The 22,613-nt window shown below is 36.0% G+C and overlaps 2 long non-coding RNA genes across 2 annotated transcripts in view; one reads left to right on the plus strand and one right to left on the minus strand.

Annotated features, from left to right (window-relative positions):
- Window positions 1–22,613, minus strand: part of LOC115291765 — a 597,304-nt gene that overhangs the window by 67,620 nt on the left and 507,071 nt on the right. Inside the window, exon 7 of the long non-coding RNA XR_003908662.1 lies at window positions 6,520–6,623. This is a non-coding gene — a long non-coding RNA (uncharacterized LOC115291765). The remainder of the gene's footprint in view (window positions 1–6,519; window positions 6,624–22,613) is intronic.
- On the plus strand, window positions 13,449–14,690 carry LOC115291766. Its single transcript, XR_003908663.1, has 3 exons — window positions 13,449–13,516; window positions 13,840–13,919; window positions 14,407–14,690. It is a non-coding gene; the product is annotated as an uncharacterized LOC115291766 (long non-coding RNA).

A 22,613-nucleotide genomic window follows, 5' to 3' on the forward strand; every position in this document is an offset into this window, starting at 1 on the left:
CCTCGAGGAGAAAGTAGGAAAAAACCTCGTAGACCTCCACCACAGCAATCTCTTACTCGACACATCCCCAAAGGCAAGGGAAATGAAAGCAAAACGGAACTCTTGGGACTTCATCAAGATAAAAAGCTTCTGCACTGCAAAGGAAACAATCAAGAAAACTAATAGGCAACCGACAGAATGGGAAAAGATAGTTGCAAAGGACATTTCAGATGAAGGGCTAGTATCTAAAATCTACAAGGAACTTACCAAACTTCATACCCACAAAACAAATAACCCAGTGAAGAAATGGGCAGAAGACATGAACAGTCTCTGAACACTTCTCCAAAGAGGACATCCAGATGGCCTACAGGCACATGAAACGATGCTCAACATCACTCATCATCAGGGAAACACAAATCAAAACCACACTGAGATACCACCTCACACCAGTCAGAGTGGCTAAAATGTTTTGTTTTGTTTAAACACAAAATCTAACCAGAGGGTAGTACTTTAAGAGCACTAATTTTGGTAGTGGAAAAACTTGAGTTCAAACCATACTTTTACCATTTACTATTATAACCTCTCTCCTAAAGGGAATTTATCCTATTTGCCTCAATTTCCTAGTTTATAAAGTGGGAATAAAAGTAACCGATTATAGAGAGGACTGAGTAAGATAATGTCTATAAAGTTATTGTCTTGTACAACTAAACATTCAATTATAACAGATGGTATTTATAGTATTTGTTTTAAAGTAATATATATAAATAAAAGAGAGGTGAAAACATCTGAGATATACTGTTAACTAAAAAAATTGATTAGGTATAAAATAAGAAAATCAAAGAGGTAGAGTTGAGTTTTAAAAAGAAAGGATCATTTTTACAAAGAAACTAAAAGCAGCAAATGGGACTGAAACCATAAGCCTGTTCAAATTTGGACTCTGAAGCATACAGACACGGCTGGGAGCACTTTGAAATAATGAAGCCAAAGGCTCCATATAAAATGGTGGACCTGAGCTGGCTCACTACTTCAGCAAGAGGCTGCAAAAAATTTGGCTAACTGCTACTCTGGGCAATAGCCTATATAGAGCTTAAGGCACTGAGAAGCAGAAGAATAAAGACAGCCTCATGATCAAATATCCTTAAAGAGATAAAGCTGAAAGCTACTGGTACAAGATTTGGATTGGGATTAGGAACCCAGGAATCCCAATAAGAGGCAACTGCAAAACCACTAGTCAGGGATGTGTGAACAAAGAAAAAAAAAAAGGAGGAAGAAAGAGAACCAAGAGGCAAGTCTATAAAAGCCTTATGACCAACATTAACCTACAAAACAAAATTCTAAAACACAGCAAGAACTCCAATAATAAGAAAAACAATGAATAAAATTAATAACTGGAACATTCACTACAGGTGAATTTGATTTTACAGAGTTGTCTGACAATGACCTCAACATGAGTATGTTTGTGATGCTCAGAGATAAGAAATCATACTTATAAGAGAACAGAAAATTATTAAATAAAAACAGCAGTAAGATAAGAATAAGTGAATAAAGAACCAATCAGAAATCTTAAAAATGAAAAATATGTTCATTGACATTAAAAATGCAATAGATAGGATAATTTAAGAGGGCAATTTCAAGAAGAGCATTAATGACTTGGAAGGTAATAGTAAGGAATTCCCTCAGAAAAAAATCACAGAAAGTAAAATATATTTTTCAGAATATGAAAGAGCAATTGGAATATGTAAATTGACTAGGAAACACCAATATACATCTTATAAAAATCCCAGAAGAAAATGGAGGTAATAACAAAGAAACAATAAAGGAAAAGATAATAACTGAGAATTTTCTAGCATTAGAGTCCTGAGATTAGAAAGTATACCCTGGGTTCATGACTGATAATTCAAAATAAATCCACATCTAGACACATTTCAGAGAAACTATAAGACATCAAGGATATAGAAAAATTTTTTAAAGTCACCAGAGGGAAAAGGCAGCCTACCTACAAAGAGATGAAAACTAGATTGATAACAAATTTCTCTTAAGTAATGATAGTTGAAGAACAATTGTGTAAGATTAATTGAGTAATATTCTCTAATGCTGAACAGAAATACCCAGATAAATTGCTATTTAAGACAAAAGATAAAATAAAGACCTTTTTAGATATATAAAAAGAATATACTCCCCAGGGCCCTCCCTAAAGAATTACTAAAGGATGTAATTCAACAAGAAAGTGCACCCAGAAGGGATGCCATATCATCCAATAAAAATGGTGGACACAGTAATAATTAAAATATATGAGAAAATATAATTAGGTATTGACTATAAAAATCAATGATAACCACTTTGCATATGCTTAAAACAAAACTAAAACACCATTCAAAAATTATAATAACAGATTGATAATTAGTAACTAGATTAAACATGCTAGGCACCTTTTTTACATTAGGGAGAAAGTCAGAAATGTTAAAGGATGGATTTTATTTTTTATTAGAAAAATGTATAATTAGGTATACATATAAAAGATATAAGATATAGATAAAAAGAAATAGATAAGCCAAGATCAACAGTAAAATACATGTCCTACGTCACAAAAAATTTTTAAAAATTTAAAAATTAAATCCATATAAAACAATCCTCTCATTATAGGCAAGTAAATTCAGAGTCAGTAATAAATACAGAGTAAATTTATGTTTAGAAAGTAAGAACATATACTTCTAATTTAAATATAAATCAAAACAGACTTTACTAAATATTTAAAATTGAACAAAACTACATATCAAAAGAAGCTATCCAGCTAATGAAAAATCTAGAAAAAACTTTAGAGACTAAAGTTAATTTTAAAACAATAAAAAAGCACTGAAATTAAATGAATAATAATTTAACTCAGGAATCTAGAAAAAGAAAAATGATCTAATCTTACGACTAAAGAAAAGTGAGTCAGAGTAAGTGAAACAGAAAACTGTCTAATAATGAATAAATAATAATTAATGAATTAATTAATGAATAATTAATAATATTAAGCATAAGAGGGGGACATAATTAAAGATAAAATTAAAAATCATAAGACTATTATGAACAGTTTTATGCAAATAAATTGGAAAGTATAGATTAACTGTTTTTTTAACTTAAAAATTTTTTAATGTTTATTTTTGAGAGAGAGAGAGCCAGAGAGACAGAGCACGAGCAGGGGAAGGGCAGAGAGACAGGGAGACACAGAATCCAAAGCAGGCTCTAGGCTCTGAGATGTCAGCACAGAGTCTGATGTGAGGTTCAAACCCAGTAACTGTGAGATCATGACCTGAGCCAAAGTTGGATGTTTAACCGACTGAGCCACCCAGGTGCCCTGATTAAGTATTAATTGTACATTTTTCTTAAAAAAAAGACTAGCTTCCTAAAATTAACTTAAGATAAAATAGAACACTTGAATAAACCAATAACCATGGAAGAAATTGAACTGATAATCAGAAGTCCACCCTACTCTACCTATCCACTATGGACAGAAAATACCAGGTCAGGATGATTTTACAGGCAAGTTTAACCAAATTTTCAGAACAGGTAATCCCTACTTATATGAAAGCTATTTAAAGATAGAAAAAAAAAAAGAAAAAATGAATGCTGGTCAACTTATTTTGTGAGGCTAGTATCACCATGACACCAAAACTCTACAATAACAGTTTAAGAAAGAAAAATTAAAGACTAATCTCCCTGGGCAAACATATTACATAAAATATCAGCAAATTAAACTCAACCATGGATTTAAAAAACATACCAGGACCAAGTAAAGTTTTATTCCAGGAATGTAAGAAATGTTTAATATCAGGAAATATATTAATATCATGTAAAATATAAACATATTAAAGGGACATTTTTCCATATTGATGCAAAAAATACATTAGATAAAATTCAACTAGTATTTCTGATTTAAAATGCATTTCAAACCATAAATAGATGATAGCAACTTCCTTAACACAGCAATTCCAATTTATCAAAACTCTAAGCAAATATCACATAACAAATATTCCTAATATCATTGTTTTTACTCAACATTATTTGGAAGAGTGATGCAATTCGACAGGAAAAAGAAATTTGAACACTTAAGAATTAGAATTTAAGAGAAAAGCTATCATTTTTTACTGATGATATACATGTCTATGTAGAAAATCTAAGAGAATTTTCAGTTTAGTCATTAGAACTAATAAGAGAGTTCAACAAAGTTGCTGAATATATACTAATAATGACCAAGAAACAGTAAATGGAAAACAGGCTCTACATAAGGGCTCAAAACTTGAAGTAATATGAGAAGAAATCTAACAAAATAGGTTCTAGCAAGACCTTTATGGTAAAACTTATAAAACATTAATAAAGAACAGAAATAAAGATCTGATTTAGTAGAGGAATATACTGTCTGTTAATGGGTAGAAAGACACAATGTTATAAAAAAGTCAATTCTTCCCCAGATTATGCTCTAAAGTTAAGGTCATTACAAATAAAGTTCAGTAAGGCTTTTGAAAACTTGACCAACTAACCCTAAAATTTATATTGAATAACAAAAGGCCAGGAGAAGACAAGAGAACTTTAAAGAACAATGTAGAGAGATTTGTCTTGCCAGATAACATGAATATCATGAAGCTATGATAATTAATTATAATTAATTATGATCATTATGGTGTTAGCACAGAACAGAGAAACAAATGGCTGAAATAAAGATCCTGAAAATAGATTTAATGTAGGCAAAAACTGGCATTACAAATTTGTGGGTAAGGATACCTAACTTGTTAAAGGGTGCTGGGATAATTGGGTCATCCATGGAAAAGATAATAAAATAGGGTGCATTTAAAATACCACACACAAAAATAAATGCCAAGAAGACTGGAGATCTAAATGTAAAAGGCAAAACTTTCAAACTGTTAGAAGATAATAAAGGAAAGCTGTCATATGGAGGGATTTCTTAAATGACATAAAAGCACAAACTGTGTGTGTGTGTGTGTGTGTGTGTGTGTGTGTGTGTGTGTGTTTTAAGTAGGCTCCACTCCCACCATGGAGCTTGAACTCACTACCCTGAGATCAAGAGTTGCATGCTCTAAGCCGGTCAGGTGCCCCAGCACAAACCATAAAGGAAAATATCAATAAACCTAATTGCATTAAAATGAGAAACTTTTAAAAATAAGCTACTACAGACACAGTTAAAAAAGAAATTACAGAGTAGGAAAATGTATTTGCAATCTCTAATGCCCAAAGAATGATAATTCAGAATGCTACAAAAACAATCCACAATACAACAACCAAAACCCAAACCAAAACCGGTCCAAATAACAGTAGCAAAACAAATAACCTAATAGATAGATGGGTAAAGATACAAACAGGCAACACACACAAGACAGTCCTGATGGTTTAAAAGTTAAAATTTTTAAACAAGGTATTATTTAATACCCATCAAATTGATAAAAAATTTAAAAGTTCAGACGTCCCAAATGTGAAGGATTTGGAGAAGTTCTCATAGATAGCTAATGAGAATATAAATTGCCACTACTACCACTTTGGAAAGAGATTTTACATTGCTAGTGAAATTGAAAATGAATATTTCTTAGAGTTAAGTTATTCCTCCTTCGTGTAAAAACATGTATAAAAATGTTAATGGCAGTGTTAGTCGTGATTGGGAAATACTAGAAATAACGTCTAACAGTGAAAGAATTCAATAAATACATTTTAGTGATATCTACAGTAGAATACATTTTATATACGCCACACTGTGGCTTATGGCTTCTGTAAAATGAATTTGTAGTGACAGAGGTCGGAATAGTTTTGCTTGTTTTCAATCTTTTGTTAAAGCTTTGAAGAATATCACACAAGAGGGCATAAGGGACTCTTCCTAGGTTTTATGAATGTTTTGTATCTCGGATTGGGTGTTGCCTCATGGAAACACACTCACATAAAAGCTCATCAAGCTTTATAAACTTAATTTATATACAGTGTCATATGTAACTTAGAATAATAGAAAACAAAAAACAGGTTTGGATAGAGGTGTGCAAAATTAGATAAGGTTTGTTCAATCTGGGTGCGGGATTCTTGTGTGTTCACATTATTCTTTATACGTTTATGTGCTTGAAATTATGTGCTTTATTTTAAAATAATTGATAAGACAATGACACTACTTTTCCTAACTAGAATTAGAGTGAAAGAAAGCACTAGTGTCACATTCTTTTCACTGTCCCTGACAACAGACCCCAATACTCCAGGAAATCAGCAAGCACTTCACAGCCAAACATACTTACAAAGTGTTCACATAGTCAGACCAAAGGCAAACCTTTAGTTTCCTGACTACGTGTAGAACCTAGGCTTCCTTAAGTGAGTGCCCAGCAGCATATATTGTTGACGTGGTGCTACCAGTGTACAAAGATCATCCATTTAGGTTTCCAACGGACAAGGTGGGGGATGCCTCGCCAGGGACTTTTCTGATACATATCAACAGGTGCTTTGGCATCAGCATTGCTATTTGCTCATGTGTTTCACCTCTGGTTTCAGAAAAGAAAAAAGAGACGATACCTTTTCAATGCTGTATTTCATTCAAGTCGACCATATGGAAAGCAAGGTTTTATTCCAGCCAATTCTCTTTGTCTCAAAGCGTGGAGGAAAAGTGCCAGCCACTGCTACACTCGCCACCAGCCACGGTACAGATGTTTGGAAAATGCAAAAACAGAGAAATGAAACAAAAAGAAAACCCTCAAAAATAAAGTTTTGCATAAATGAAAAATAGAGTATATAATTACCATAGCTGCAAAAAGGTAAATGAATCTTTTTATATTTCCCTCTTGTGCTAATTTAAAAGAACTAAAACAAACAAAAACATTGATGTCTTAATCAGTGTTTTGTTGGGGAAACTGACAATTAACAAGGACCAACTCAAACATGGTTAAAAGTGGGAACAAAAAGCAGATTTCTTTTAATCTGATAAAAGAATTTTTTGTCTCCAAGAATGTTATAATATGACCTACTTAAATGAATATTTATTAAAGGAAGAGACCCATTTAAAAATATATGTTTTCGTGGGGTGCCTGGGTGGCTCAGTCAGTTAAGCGTCCGACTTTGGCTCAGGTCATGATCTCACAGTTTGTGGGTTCAAGCCTCGCATTGGGCTCTGTGCTTACAGCTAGCTGGGAGCCTGGAGCCTGCTTTGGATTCTGTCTCCCTCTCTCTCTGACCCTCCCCTGCTCATGCTGTCTCTCTCTGTCTCTCAAAAATAAATTTAAAAAAACCATAAAAAATGTATGTTTTCGGTGCCAAAATGGGAATGGAGAAAGTTGTCTCTTTAAAATCTTATAAGCGAAAAAAATTCATTGAAATTTTAATGGCTCCTTCCATGACTCAGATAAAATACAGTTTAGGAAGAAATATCTCCAAACTATTCAAATGTACATCCCTAAACTGGCTTTGCCAGTATGCAGGCAACCCCAGTTATTCAAACAATGAATGCCCTATTAGACTTAAGTACATAACAATGGAAGTTATTCAAATAAGACTGCTTGTTTAAGAGAAAGTTTTAGGCCTTGATCTGACACAATCTTGTTGTGTATGTCCCTTCATTTGATTAAACATCTTTCTCCGTCTCAGTATCCACATCTCTCAAGTGTGAGCATGATACAAAATCACTATCATTGAGTTCCTTTCCAGCTCTAAAATCCCATGAATTTAATGAGATTATTCCAGCATAAAAATATTTCTTTTCTTTCTTCCTTCCTTTCTTAAATAGACAAGTAAACAATCAAATAATTGAGTAAATATATATTAAAAACATATACACATAACACTAAACAGCTATACCTCTGAACAGGAAGAGAGAACTTTTTTTTTTTTAATTGTTGGTGCCATTATTTACTACCTAATGGGTATTTTAAAAGAGAGTTCCCATAAAAAAAGATTTTCATTTTTTTCCGGAATCAAAAATAGCATATTATTTCTTTGCCATTTAAGTTCTATTAAAAAAGAAAACACAAAATCATTACAGAAATCCTATTAGGAACTTTAAAAAAGAAAGAAAAAGTCACTAAAATTCCATTTAAAATTCAAATAGTTTGTTTACAGGTGTCCTTTTTCAGAAAATATAAGTGCCCCAACATCAAACTACTTCTGCCTCCTTTCCTGGGACAAATCCGTCACTGTGGAAAGCACAGGACCCTCTCTTCCCCCCTTCCCCCCTGTCTTCTAAGGTAACAGAGCTGTGGTCTAGATGACAGCATGAGATATTTGGGATGGGAGTAGAACATTTCATCTGGGAGACAGTACTGTGGTCAATTTACCAAATCTAAAAGAAAGGTAAGCCCCATCACTACTTTAGCAAGAAATACGGGTTCTCATTCATGGCTGACCGATGATAACCATTTTTACACAAGATGGTTAAAAAGGAGAGCACCTGAGGCGACAGCCAAAAAATAAGCCTGAGAATGTGAGTTTTTCTCATCGATAGTTAAACCAGAAAAGACAGTATCAGTGCAGCTTTAACCAAGGGTCTCAATAGAAGACAGGGCACCTGACACCTTGAGGAATAAGAGAAGCTCAACTTTATGAAAAGGCCCAAGTCTTAGGGCCAATGCTCCATTGTTCCAAGGGCTGATAGGCCCAAGGCACCAGCAGAGGCAGAATGCAACAGGCAAGTCTCCAGTTACAGGCTCCCGCTCAGCTCTGTGTCTGATAAGCTTGAGACCCACCACACTGCACACTCACGGAAACCCAAGGGAGGGTCCCCCACGGGAGGAGGGCTACTCAAGAGCTGGATGTTGCACAGTGTGTGAGCACTCCCTGCTGGCAGCCGAGGTTGGGGATCGACTGGTAGTGTGTTAGAGAGGGCTACTGAAGGCTTCTGCGAGGAGGCCAATGGACATTCTCACTTCTCAGGGATAAGAGCATAGCTCTGACTAGGCTTAGCTAGTTCCAGATGCTGTCCTGATCGGCGAGGAGGTTAGGAGAGGCCACTAATAGGGGGAACTCCAAGAACAGGTAAAAACTATGTTTGAAGCTGGTATACACTTTTCATTAACTTTCCCAGCTATTAACATTTTATAAAGTATATACAGGCCTGTGTGTGCACATGTGTGTGGGGAGCAGAAGGGGTGCAGTAGGAAGTGAATCTCTGTGTATCTCCTTCATCCCAGCAAGAGACTCTTCGGGACAGTGCAATGTGTTTGCAACATTTACATTTTATCAGGAAATCCTACTCCTAACCCTGACGTAACTGCCTAGTGTGTCCCCTGTACCCCTGCACCTATGTTCTGCACAGGTAGTCCTTGTTTATCTACACAGCCTAGGACACCAACACTGGTGTCTCCCTAGTGCTCTGCTCTGTTAGGGTTCTTCTGTAGAATAAGATGAAGGTCAAGATGGCAGCCTGCTAAAAGCAGCAGTATTTCAGTTGCAGGAATAACTTGCTTGTCATCAACTTGTTAATGCAATAGTCAAACATTTCTTTGACATGTACAGTATCAGCTAACTTCAGCAGATAAAGGGTCTAGAACAGGAAGATGCTGCAGATGCTTTAGCTCCGAGGAAGGCTTAGCAGAGCCAAAACGTCAGCAGGGCCTGTTTGTTCCATCCTTTCCATCGGGCTCTGTGAAAGAAATGTTAGATTACTGCAATGACAAGTTTGTGACAAGCAAGTCATTTGTGCAACTGGTGCGCTCCTGTTTTTATCTGTTTACCATTCAGACTTGTGAATGCCATTTCAAGCACTTACAGGATTTCTGGCTCCCATTAAGGGGAAATGGTTCCTCCATGTTTAGAATTTTCTGCCTCAAAGAGAATTACTAAGCAATTATTTATTCCTGTGGTCACAGTGTCACACAAAAGCACTCTTGAGTTGTTTAGTTGGACTCTGAATCATGAAATGGAGTCCTGCAGACTGGATAGCTTGGAGCATCAGAAATTTCTCGTCTAGTTTATTGGAATGACTACAAAGAAAGCCTGTGAGAGTCAATAAAATTGTGGCCAGCTTGAAATACCTTGCTCTTTTGCTCTTGGATCATATATCAAGGCCATATGCTTCAAGGCACATAAACTCACTTGTAATGAGTAGATCCTGGGAAGCCAAGGCCTGACTATGTCACAGACACTGACATGTGATCTAACATATGATAGTTTTGGTGACAAGGACTACTTCTTTAGCTGTTGAGGAGGGAACTGACACAGCTTTCTCCCTGTATCCTGTGGGTTATTAATAAGAGGGCCAGTTCAAATCCAGAAAACATTTAAAGCATGTGGTAAAAACTAATACCAGAATATAAAATTTCCTGGGGGTCATCCTCTCTAGGCTCACTTTTTCTTGGTAAATGGAGACCCTGGCAGATTTTAGATCAAGATTTCAAGACTGATTCATTGGATTTCTCATCTGTGATCACTGAGTGACTTCTGGTGAGTCATTTTAACCTCCCAGGAAGATAGTATAAAATAATATCTTGTTCACTTGACATGAATGGGCTCAGGGTCAATGTTATAAAGATGAAGAGTGCCTTCAGAGTTCAAGAACAAGAATACTATTTCCTAGAAGTCATGTATTCTTTTTATGATTTAAAATACTTGCACATTGTTGGTACTGAATTTACAAACCATTCTAAGTCTACCTTTTAAAGAACACAGAAGCATGAAGTTTTGAAGCAGGAAGACAACACAGTACTTGGGGAAGCAGGTCAAAGCTGAAACAGAGTGTGGAATGCCAAGAACCAGACAGAAAGTAGTGACGTAAAATGAGGCAGAGCTTGGTATGAGTGACCAGAGACCATTATGGAAATGGGTAACAGTCCTCATTGAATAAAAATTTTACTGTTAATAATTATTTGCCAGATACATGTTACACAATTTACATGTGTAATAAAATCTTTAGAAGAGCTCAGTGGTGTATGCATTATACGTTTTTTTAACAGGTGGAAATGAAAACTTAGAGAAATTTAAATACTTTCCCATAAATCTGTTAAGTAGCAGAGGATTGATACTAGCTTTCCTTACTTTATGCCCTTAGACTCCTAACCACTAGAGAACTAAAGTTATTTCCACTACCTTCAGAAGACTTTTCCCTCTCTGGTGTACTGGAAAACATTTTAATCTGTAAATGTAGATATTCAAGATTTCACATAAAAGGGCCAGTGAGAATGTTCTGGCTCTGGCTATGTTGCTGCTCTTCCTAGGCCCTTGGGAAAGCTGAGCCTCATCAAGATGTCATTCCTTTTGCCTCAGCCTGACCTATTCCTACTTGCACACCCTGGGGAAGAGGGGAAAGTGATTCCAACCTAATCACGCATCTCTGCTGTGAATGCAGGGTGTTTGGCTGCATCTCCTGTGTCCATGCCAACCCCTTTCTCTCTCTTCGTGTGTGCAGCCTTTAGTCCCCCTACTCTTTGCTCCCATGTTACCTCCAGGGAGCCTCCTTTTGTCACTTGTCTGTTATTCTTTCCAGGTGGGGGAAGGGGCAGACATCTTTCTTACCATAAGTATCTCTGAAACAGTCTAAACTTCTAACTTTGCACAGAATGTATCCTTTGTTCAGTCTTCTGCTTTGTTTCTCTTTAATGATAGCTTTGCCACCCGTCCCATTCCTATGTAACTTGGGAGCTATGCAAACAGAACTGGTAAACCAGACTCTGTAGCAGCTCTGTCTTTAAGTGAGTATGTGTCCAAAAGGTAGAGACCTCTGGAGGAGGCGTGTCTTCTGAATATTATGTGTTAAATAGCTGACTTCCTTGTAAGAGTGGCAAAGAATAAGCTCAGTGAGATCTATATTGACATTTCCTAGTCTCTTTTTAGTGTCTGTTCAGAGTGGGTCACAAGAGCATTTAGCTCACACAAACTGTTTTGTTTCTTTTGTTTTTAATCATACTTCTATGTTTGTTTTTGTTTTTAGCTTCTAGGGGTTTCCCCAAGCACAGGATTCTTACTTATGAACTACTCAAAAAGACCCCATGTATAATATAAAGTCATAGGATCAGCAATGTGTATAGAACTCTATACAACCAGTGGCCTGAGTTTTGACCTAATGCCTGAGTTTGCTCATGATGGTCATTCAGTCTTTGCTGCACACTGTCAGGGGCATAGGGCTCTTGGCCTCATGAGTAACCCAATCCTGCTTTAGACCCTTCTAGCTGTACAAAATTTGGCACCAAATAAGGTTCGTTATGTTGAACCTTAAGCCATCTTTCTAAAATTCCCTCCATAGCTTCTAGTCTTTTCTCAACCACCTTTCAATTCGGAGAGCTTCAGGGAATCCAATAGTTTAATGGTTCATTTAAAGATACTCCTTGTGCATATCATCTACCAATAAGTGGGTTTATATTGTCCTGCCTTCTCCCTTTCTCCTCACCTCACATAAGTTAAATTCCCACTCCCTTCCTCTGACAACGCTGGGAGAAATGAAAGTCAGTCTACTAAGTTATTTCATTTCTATTTCTATTTGGATGGAGACAACATGTGTGGCAAAGCATTCTTAATCTCTTTGATTTTCTGTCCTAATCTGTGGAAAATCTTGCTAGACAACCTCAGACAGATTTGACGGCTGTCAATGGGGTGCCTGGGTGGCTTGGTCAGCTGAGCAGCCAATTTCGGCTCAGGTCATGATATCATGGTCTGTGGGTTCGAGCCCTGCATCAGGTTCTGTGCTGACAGCTCAGAGCCTGGATGCTGCTTCGAATTCTGTGTCTCTCTTTCTCTCTGCCCTTCACCTGCTCAAGCTCTGTCTCTGCCTCTCAAAAATAATAAATGTTAAAAAACTTAAAAAAATGATTTGATGGCTATAGTTATTTATAGAGTAAACATATAATTTGTTGTCCAAACCAGGGCATTTTTTTGTGAAAGGACCCTATGAATTATTATACCATCAGAGGCACAAATTAGAATTGTCCCAGGAAAATCTATAGTACCTTGCTCATACCTTTACTCGAATACAGATCCATTTAACTAGAGTTAAATGTGTCTGCTCTCAGTGGTCTGTGAGTACTCTTTAGTGATGGAAACTTATTTACCTCTGAACCCTCAATTCCTAGATGAGTGCTTGGCAAGTAGGAGGAGTTTGGCAGATTTTTTTTCTAATTGGGGATGTCTTCTCCCTAATTGCATTCTGTGTGCCTCTCTCCTTATTTATAGCAAATATCACCAACACTTATTGGCTTCAGATTTTTGGAGATGAATCAAAAATATTTCACTTACTGCTGTAGGAAAGGGATGGTTTAAGTTTAATGACATTGGGTTTGACTTTGAATACTGACAGCAACAAGCAGAGAGTGAAATGTGATAACTTTTCCACTAAAAGTCTATTCTACCTTTCTGTAGAACACTGAACAATGTGCTCTAATTTCTTTTTTCACAAGCTATTTTTTTTCAACCAGTGCACTCACAATTCCAAGTTTGTAGTAAATCAATTGTTATAGGAAATGATTGTGACATAGTTTGATGGCTACCTAAGTGATGTAACACAGGGTAATCTAGTGTGGTTCCTGAGAATTCTCCACAAAAACACTGGTGGCTCTGCTATTGCTTTCCCATTTGCTGAGCACATTTAGAAATACCTGTAGGCTCCCACAGTTTTTGCTCTGAATAACAGTGGCTTTACAAAAAGGGGGGGAGAAGAGGGGCGCCTGGGTGGTTCAGTTGGTTAAGCGTACGGCTTTGGTTCAGGTCCTGATCTCATGGTTCGTGGGGTCAAGCTCCGCGTCAGGCTCTGTGCAGAGCCTGGAGCCTGTCTTCAGAATCTGTCTCCCTCTCTCTCTGACCCTTCCCTGCTCACACACTCTCTCTCTGTTTCTCAAAAATAAGTTTAAAAAAGGGAGAGAAGAAATTTGTGAAAAATGTGAACCACCTAGTGAAATCATCCCTTTTTTCCCCATGACACAGGTAGACTGGCCCAGAAGATGGAGTCTGTCCGGTTTAAGTTAAGGAGCTTCACAGAAGACAGTCTCACAACTTCCCTTTTGGTATTCAGAAACTTCGCTATCAAGAACCTACCTCATTATCAAACCTAAAGATTTTCTGTTGCAGGATAAGGATAGGCATATTTTATTACTATGGGTCCTCATGAAGAAAAGAGAGAAAATCTCATTTCTTATTCCCTTAACTTGCTTAAAACTGGTATTACCTCAGTATCTCAACCTTCCTTTTTCTAAGATAAGCAAAAAAGTCTCCATGTCTTTGAGACATTTACCCCTTAAAGAACTTTTTGTTCTCAAAGTATTAAATTTTAATTTTGGGGGGGAGGGGTTTTATAACTCTTTCTCCCCAAGATGCTCATTCAAATTTTAGTGAACTCAGACAATCATGATCAAGTGTCTGATCTATGCTCAGAGGAAATAGTAGAAATGTCTATATTCTGCATGCTTCTTATACATTTCACTATTACAGCTATTTTTAAATTTCTGTTTTACCATTCACACTCCTGATTAACTTTCTGTGCTCCACTTCTAGATACTATTTTGCCCACAGAGCTGGTCATTCTTTATTTTCAGTCCATCAGTGACATTTACCAAACCATCACGGGTAATGGAAAATACAAGACTTAAAAGAAGATTCAAAAGAAACGTTACATGCCTTCTCTTGCAGATTCTTTAATTTGTGGAGAAAGAAGACAGTCCTACAGAAAGCAAGCAATGTGGATATGTAGGTTCAGGTATTTGGTTTAGTTTAGCAGCTTTTAACATATGCTATTATGAAATAGAGCTATTATGAAATTTTATATACACGTGGAATAAACTGCCACTTGGGAGGTTTGCTTTCCCTCCTGTGGAGAATGCTACCTCTCACCATTATTTAATGACATTCTGTTTACTTTCTGCTTTACTGAGTGTTCATTTCAAATGATTGTCCTCTCTCCCAAGTCTCAAATCATTGCTATTTGGCCACTGTGCATAAAAGCACTGTACTTTTAAAGCATGCATTCCCTGTCTTCAATGTCTAAAATCATGATTTACAACCACTTAGAATCTCTGGTGTCTTGTTAATGTGGTTTTGCATCACTTTTCCCTACTTAATCCTTCTTAAAATATAATTTTAAATTAAAATTGGTTTTCATATTGAAATGCCGCTACCAATAATTTAGACCACACTGAGTTTGTTCATACTGGAAACCATGTGTCTAGATAATCAAGGTAATCAAAAACCAGAATCCAGGATGGACCCAAATGGCATACCATTTCTACATTTCTCCATATTGACTGATTCCCTTTTAGACATTTCCTGAGAATTCTGACATTCTGGGCACCGAATAAATAAATTAGAAATTTTAATGATTGATCGGTTGACTGTCACTTGAGGCAAAATTTAAAGCTCTCCTAGTTAAGTGGAGTGAGATCCTAACTCTAGCTTTGCCTCAGTTCACCAGAGCTTTCATTGGGCCAAGAAAGAATACATTAGCATTGTAGTGCCCTAGCATTGTCAGAGGCTTGGCAGGTCAGTTTCCCAGGGTTTTCCTGGGATATTTCCTTGCATGGAAGTTAGATTTCCATGTCAATAACTTACAGGTAGGAGTATTAAAATGATTTTCAGGTACAGTTTCCCAAATAGTGAGTTTCATTTTGGCAGAGAAGGGACAATGAAGTATCATCACCCACAAGCTGAGTCAGAACATAACTGTAGCCTTCCTGGGTGATCAGTCACAGAGCATCGTTCATGTCAGAGTTTGAATTTCTATAACGATCTCATTTTAAAATTACATTAAATATAAATATAACAATGTTTTTTAAATAATAGTATATTGTATTATAACAATGTTTTAAATTAGAGTCTCATTTATTAAATTTCTAGAGAGTCACCCTCTAAAATACTTATTCCTATCTATTCTTTCCCAACCTACCCTCATTTTTTGACTAGTCTATTGTTTTTGTAGAATTTTATTCTGTAAAAAGCTATGATGTATATTTTCTAAAAGGATAATCCATTCTTATACTTATTATAATTAATTTAATCAACTAATCTAAGCCCTAATTCAGTCTATTCCCAGCACACAATTTCAAGAGATTCACCTACAAAACTGAACAGTCATTATTTCCGGCACCTAAATGGTCATTGGATCCATGACTGCTCTTTAAGCAGTTACCATGTAAGTCACTATTGTATGAGTAGAAACTGAAAAGTATCCTTTGTAATTATTGGGGAAAAGAGAATTTTGATTATATAGAAGCATATAATTAATTCAAAAGCTTATTTTTTTAAAAAAAGAACAAAGGCAATGGCCCCTATTCTGGTGAATGTATACCAGAGATTCAGTTCTTACTTTTTCTTTGAACTAGATCTTCAGGTGAGTCGTAAAAATCACTCCTTTAGTAGTAATAACACCTCTTCCTTGGGGTCCTTTTCAGTTAAAAGTTGGCAAGGAGACTTTTTAGATAGGTGGAGGTAGCAATTATTATGAATCATCAAAACATCCATAAACTAAAAATAAGAATGACAATTTATTGACTATGAAATTGAGGGAGACTGATTTCTAAGTAAAGGTGTCCCAGTGACTGGGACCTAACAGAACTACATAGACGATTTACCTTTTATGCCATTTGGGGTAGGGATTGTGGATCTCTCTTTGAGTGATGTCTATCACCAACAAAGGTCATCTCCAAAGCAATAGTAGATTGCACTTTATGTTAAGATAGACCTTGTAAACAACTCCATCAAGTGCTCTGTTATTAGCCATCCAGTCAGACAGCTATTTCTTTTCTGGCAGGGGTAGCCAATGCTGAAGAGTCAATATATATGCCCTCCCGGTTGAGGTGGGATCAGAGGTACTTCAGCACTCTGTTCCAGAGTCCCCATTTCTGTCACTTTACTCGATGATCAGGAGACAAAATATATACCAGAAAAGAAAGAGCTGAAGAAGCAGCTAGGATCTCTAAGAACCCCCCAAATCTTTCCTGCTTTAGGCAAGAGAACATTCTAGTATTAATGAAAAGACATGATTAGATTGCAGCCCATCAAATCTCAACTACAGTTCCAAAATGTGTTAAAGTGATCCAAAAGAAAATAAAATTCCTTCTATCCTTAGTTATAAATTCTGTAGGACGATTCTTTATTCTCACCTTATTCTGGTTTCCTCCTCTTCCCCAGGAAGAATTAGTGGCTAACATTAAACAAAGAGTATATAATAAAGAACGGATACAATGTATATTCATAAAATTCTGAATCCAGATCAAGAGGAGGTTACATTCTTAGCCCAGCAGATGAATCTTACTGTTAGTAATAGAGATGTTTCTAATTTATCCATGGAAGGTGCTAAAAATCTCTATTATATCTTGAAATGAAGTTTTGGTAGTATGAATTGATGCCATGTATATATTGGATTCTCCCTCTTCCTCTATGGGATCACAAAAACAGTCTAAGTACAGAAAGGAGACAGGACAGCATTATCTCTTCATTCGCATCTGTGGATGTTACTATACTTTTTTTTTGTAAATGAATTATGAAGAAAAATACCAAATCTCTTGATCCAGGCCATGTTACAAATCCACGTATACCTAGGCTTTCCTTTTTCCTGTTCTCTCAATCCTTGTGTCTTTTTTTAAATTTCAAGACCTACCCTTACACTGCCAGATGATTTTTGGTGGTTGGAGTCCTTGTGTTATTTCTTTGTCCATCTATGCTGTCTAGTTTAATACGACACTCCCAAGAGGCCTTCAGCCTACCAACGATGATGACTGGACTTAAAAAATGATTTATATATTACGTCATAAAATCTACAGGCAGCATTTATAGCTGATCAAGTGAACTTTTAGACTTACATATGACTCATAATTATGAGGCAATTAATATGTGTATTTTCTTTTCTAAAGTCCTAGAAGTCCTGAATTAGTGTTAAGTTGTACTGAAACTATATTAATACTGTTCAATAGGTACTTTTTTTCCTCAGTCCTAATAAGGAAACTTGCCATGGTGTCCAGCAGATCCTACATGAAAGTGAGTACTCATATATTAGGGACCTGAACAGAAAATCCAAGCTGGGAAAGATCTGTGAATGAAATGAAGCTTGGGTGAGTCCATACAACTTAGGACTTACTGCTGGTGTGATGAGTCCAAGGGAGTGGTAGTTAATAATTCCATCCAAGAGCATTCATAGTTCCAGGATAGTCTCTTGGATATAGGAAATCTGCATTATTTAATCCGAGAAGGACCTAAAGCTTGGCAAATCTTTCCATACCTAGCCTAGATTGGATGCAGATCTCCAAGGTAAGACTGGTCTCTGGTAAACTCTCATCTTCCACGTTCCTTTCTTTAAAGTTCAGATTCCTGACATATTCTCATTAGAGGATATCATCAAGATTATACATAGGTTGAGAGTACATAGTATTTCCATAACTAAAATGTTACCCTAATATTGGTCTCTCTTACAAACCTCGGAAGGCCAATATGCTATTGTCTAGGGTAGTTCATGGGAAAGTTGACAAAACAACGCTTTAATGATTTAATTTATATATGGCCTATTTCACTGAGAAGTAGAAAGGATAATTAAGAGATGTTTGAAAATGAAAATAGTTTTTGTGTCAGAGAATAATCTTGTTTCTCCAACCTACTAATATTTCTTTTTATGTTGCTAGATCTCTACCATGCTAGACTCATACATAAACTATGGAGACTTCACCTATAAAGTCTTAACATATATATATTTCTATCATAAAATAGCAACAATAAATTTGGCCCACATATAACCTAAGCAAAAAAGAAATACCTCAAATATAATAAAGACTGTGTTGCCTATGCATATAGCTATATACTATAAAACCCACCAAATCAAGATTGTACAATGATGCAACTTATTTTGGTTTCATAATAGCATGTTTCAGAGATTCCTGTTTTTGTACACAGAGGGAAAAATGACATCATATACACAAACAGAAAGGTGCAAGAGGCAAATGCAAGATGCCCATATACCGTCAACAAAGTCTTGCCAGTTGTAAAAGAATCTGACATGCTAATATCCATTCATTGGACTTGTTACTGAGACACCAAGAGAGTGATGGCTGGCAGGCACTGCATTTACGTGCGGTTACTGAGGCCCCCAAATATTGACAGAGTGCCACATTCCAAGAAACTATTGATGTACACAGCCAGCCACAGCTTCAGACACCTTTCAGACAGTCTTTAAATGTCACAGATAAATGAATTTTCATGAAATGGGGAAAGAGAAAGGAAGAGCAAGAAGAGAGAAAGAACACAGAGTGAGAGGCAGGATAAGAAAAAATAAAGAAGAAAATTGTTTCCATACCACTGGCATGAAAGCCCGTGGCATCTCATCCCTAAATGGTGTGATATCAACGATGTGAGATCAAACCTTCTGAATGCGTTCTATGTTACCAAAGCACTTAAATGTCTTTACTAATTACAGTGGGTATTTAAAAAGTTAAGGCAGAAAAATATTTTAGAATAGCTTCCACAAACTATTTACGAACAAAATAGGATTCAAATATAAATATTGCAAAACTCCATCTTAAAAAATTCAAAATAAAGGGACTACAGGCACAAATAAACATGAGAAATGTAGGTCTCCATGTACATTAGAGGTTAACAGTCAAGGTGCCATGAAATATGTTTTTTTGCCAAGACACAGATATGTCTTTTGACAGTTTTCTTTCCAAAGTCCCACTGAAAGCAGTGACACCTAGTGGGTTTACAACAGGATACTAAAGAATACCTTCCTCTACCTTTCTCACTGCCTTTCCACAGAAAACACCTGCCAGGGAAACATATGAGGTAAGTCAATTACTTGACACATGATTACAGAAATGAGCCATGGTTATAACTGCAACAACCAAGTGCTCCTCAGAAATCATGTGAAATGCAATATATTTTAAATGTAAATGAAGCTTTTTCACTTTGAAAGTCTTCCATCTGCTGAGGGCACCTTCTCTTGACCTTGATGCACTGTGTCATTAAAAGCAACCACATATTCAAGGTTAGAATATGGCTTGCGTGCTCATTTTCTTTTCTGTATTAGAGATGTGTGCAACCTCCACATTTTACATAGAGCAATCATGCCAATGCCCACAAACAAAATCCTTCCTTCAACTCAAAAGCACATAGGTTATTTTTTTTTTCAACTTGCAGCAATATGGTTTCAAAAAGCTTTAACTGCCTTTTTACTAGCATTACAATAGGTCTTGGTATGAATTATTTTCCTGCATCTGGCTCTGTCTTAGATAACTGGGACCTTACACGTACTTGGAGAACATATATTCAAAAGAGGATTCGTTTTTATATCAACTTCTTAATGATTTCTTAGTTACTTTATTTATGTTAGGAGACAAAATGAAAGGAATCAGATTTCCTGCCATGGAAATAAAATTATTTTCTCTGTTTTTAGGGACTTATTTATTTTTCTTGAGGTATAATTGACATACGTAATTATACTAGTTTCAGGTGCACAACATGGTTACTTGATGTTTGTACACATTGGGAAATGTTCATCACAAGAAATCCAGTTATCATCTGTCACCATACCAAATTAATATAATGTTATTGACTATATTCTCTATGCTTTACATTATATTCCCATGCCATTTATCGTATAACTAGAAGTTGCTACTTCTTGATCAAGTTCTCCCATTTTATATCCTCAAACCCTCCCCTCTGACAACCACCAACTTTTTCTCTGTATCCAAGAGGCTGCGTTTTGTTTACTTTGTTTTGTTTTTTAGAGTCTACAAATAAGGGGAATAATGTGATATTTGTCTTTCTCTGACTGACTTATTTCACTTAGCATAATACTCTCAAGGTCCATCCCTGTTGCAAATCGTAAGATTTTATTGTTTTTTTTTATGGTTAAGTAGTATTCCATTGTGTATACATACCATATCTTTTTTATCCATACATCTATGGATAGACAAAGATTACTTCCATATTTGGCTATTGTAAACAATGCTGCAATACACATATTGGTGCATATATCTTTCAGTGTTAGTGTTTTTGTTTTCTTCAGATAGATACTTTGGATAGACAGTAGTGAAATTGCTGGATCATACAATAGTTCTACGTTTAATTTTTTACGAAACCTCTAATCAGTTTTCCACAGTATCTATACCAGTATACATTGCCACCAACATTGCATGAAGGTTCCTTTTTCTCCATATCCTAGCCAACACTTGTTATTTCTTGTCTTTTTTATAATAGCCATTGTAACAGATGTAGGGTAATATCCTATTGTGGTTTTGATTTGTATCTCTCTGATAATTAGTGATGTTGAGTATCTTTTCATGCACCTGTTATCCATTGTATATCTTCTTTATAAAATATTTATTCAGGCGTTCTGCCCATTTAAAAATTATATTGTTTCATTGTTATTGAAATGTATGAGTTCTTCATATGTTTTGATACTAACCCCCTATTGGATATATGATTTATAAAAATCTCCCATTCAGTAGGTTGCCTTTAATTTGTTGATGGTTTCTTTCACTGTGCAGAAGCTTTTTAGTTTGATATAGTCCCATTTGTTTTCCTTTGCCTTCAGAATCAGATCCAAAAAGCATCACGAGGACCAATGTCAAAGGAGCTTACTGCCTACATTTTCTTCTAGGAGTTTTATGGTTTCAGGTCTTAGATTCAAGTCTATTCCATTTTGAGTTAATTTTTGTATATAATGTAAGACAGTGGTCTGGTGTCATTCATTTGCATGTAGATGTCCAACCATTTATTGAACAGACTATTCTTTCCCATTGTATATTCTTGCTGCTTTTATAGTAATTAATTGGTCATGTACATATGGGTTTATTTCTGGGCTCTCTATTTGTTTCATTGATCTATGTGGCTGTTTTTATGCCAGTATCACATAGTTTTTTAGTGTAGTTTGAAATCAGGGAGTGTGATCACTCCAGCTTTGTTATTCTTCCTCAAGATTTCTTTGGTTGACTTAGGTAGGGTCTTTTGGGGTTCTATATGAATTTTAGAATTATTTGTTCCAGTTCTGTGAAAAATCCCATGGAAATTTTGATAGGGAGTGCTTTGGATCTGTAGATTGCTTTAAGTGACATGAACATTTTAACAATATTAATTTTATCAATCCACAAGCACAGAATACCTTTCCGTTTGTTTGTGTCTCCTTCAATTTCTTTCCTAAGTGCCTTCCAGTTTTCATCTCCTTGGTTACATTTATTCCTAGGTATTTTATTCTTTTTGATGAGGTTTTGTTCTCTTAATTTTGGGTTCTGGTAGCTCATTATTAGTGTATAGAAATGCAACAATTTGGAGGGTGCCTGGATGGCTCAGTTGGTTGAGCATCAGACTTGATTTTGGCTCAGGTCATGATTCCAGGGTCATGGGATCAACTCCAAATCAGGCTCCATACTGTTGAGCCTGCTTAAGATTCTCTCTCTCTCTCTCTCTCTCTCTCTCTCTCACTCTCTCTCTCTCTTCCCCTCCCTCCCTCTCTCCTTCTGCCCTCCCCATTCTCTCTCTCTCTCTCTCTCTAAAAAAAAGAACATCAATTTTGAATATTGATTTTGTATCCTGTAACTTTACTAAATTCATTTATGAGTTCTAATAGTTTGTTGTTGTTTTCTTGGTGGAGTCTTCAGGATTTTCTATATACAGCATAGAATCTGCAAATAGTATCAATTTTACTTCTTCAGTTCCAAACTGGATACCTTTCATTTCTTTTTCTTGCTCAATTTCTCTGGCTAGGACTTGCCATAGTATATTCA

The sequence above is a fragment of the Suricata suricatta genome, chromosome 5 (assembly GCF_006229205.1).
Source record: "Suricata suricatta isolate VVHF042 chromosome 5, meerkat_22Aug2017_6uvM2_HiC, whole genome shotgun sequence".
NCBI lineage: Eukaryota > Metazoa > Chordata > Mammalia > Carnivora > Herpestidae > Suricata > Suricata suricatta.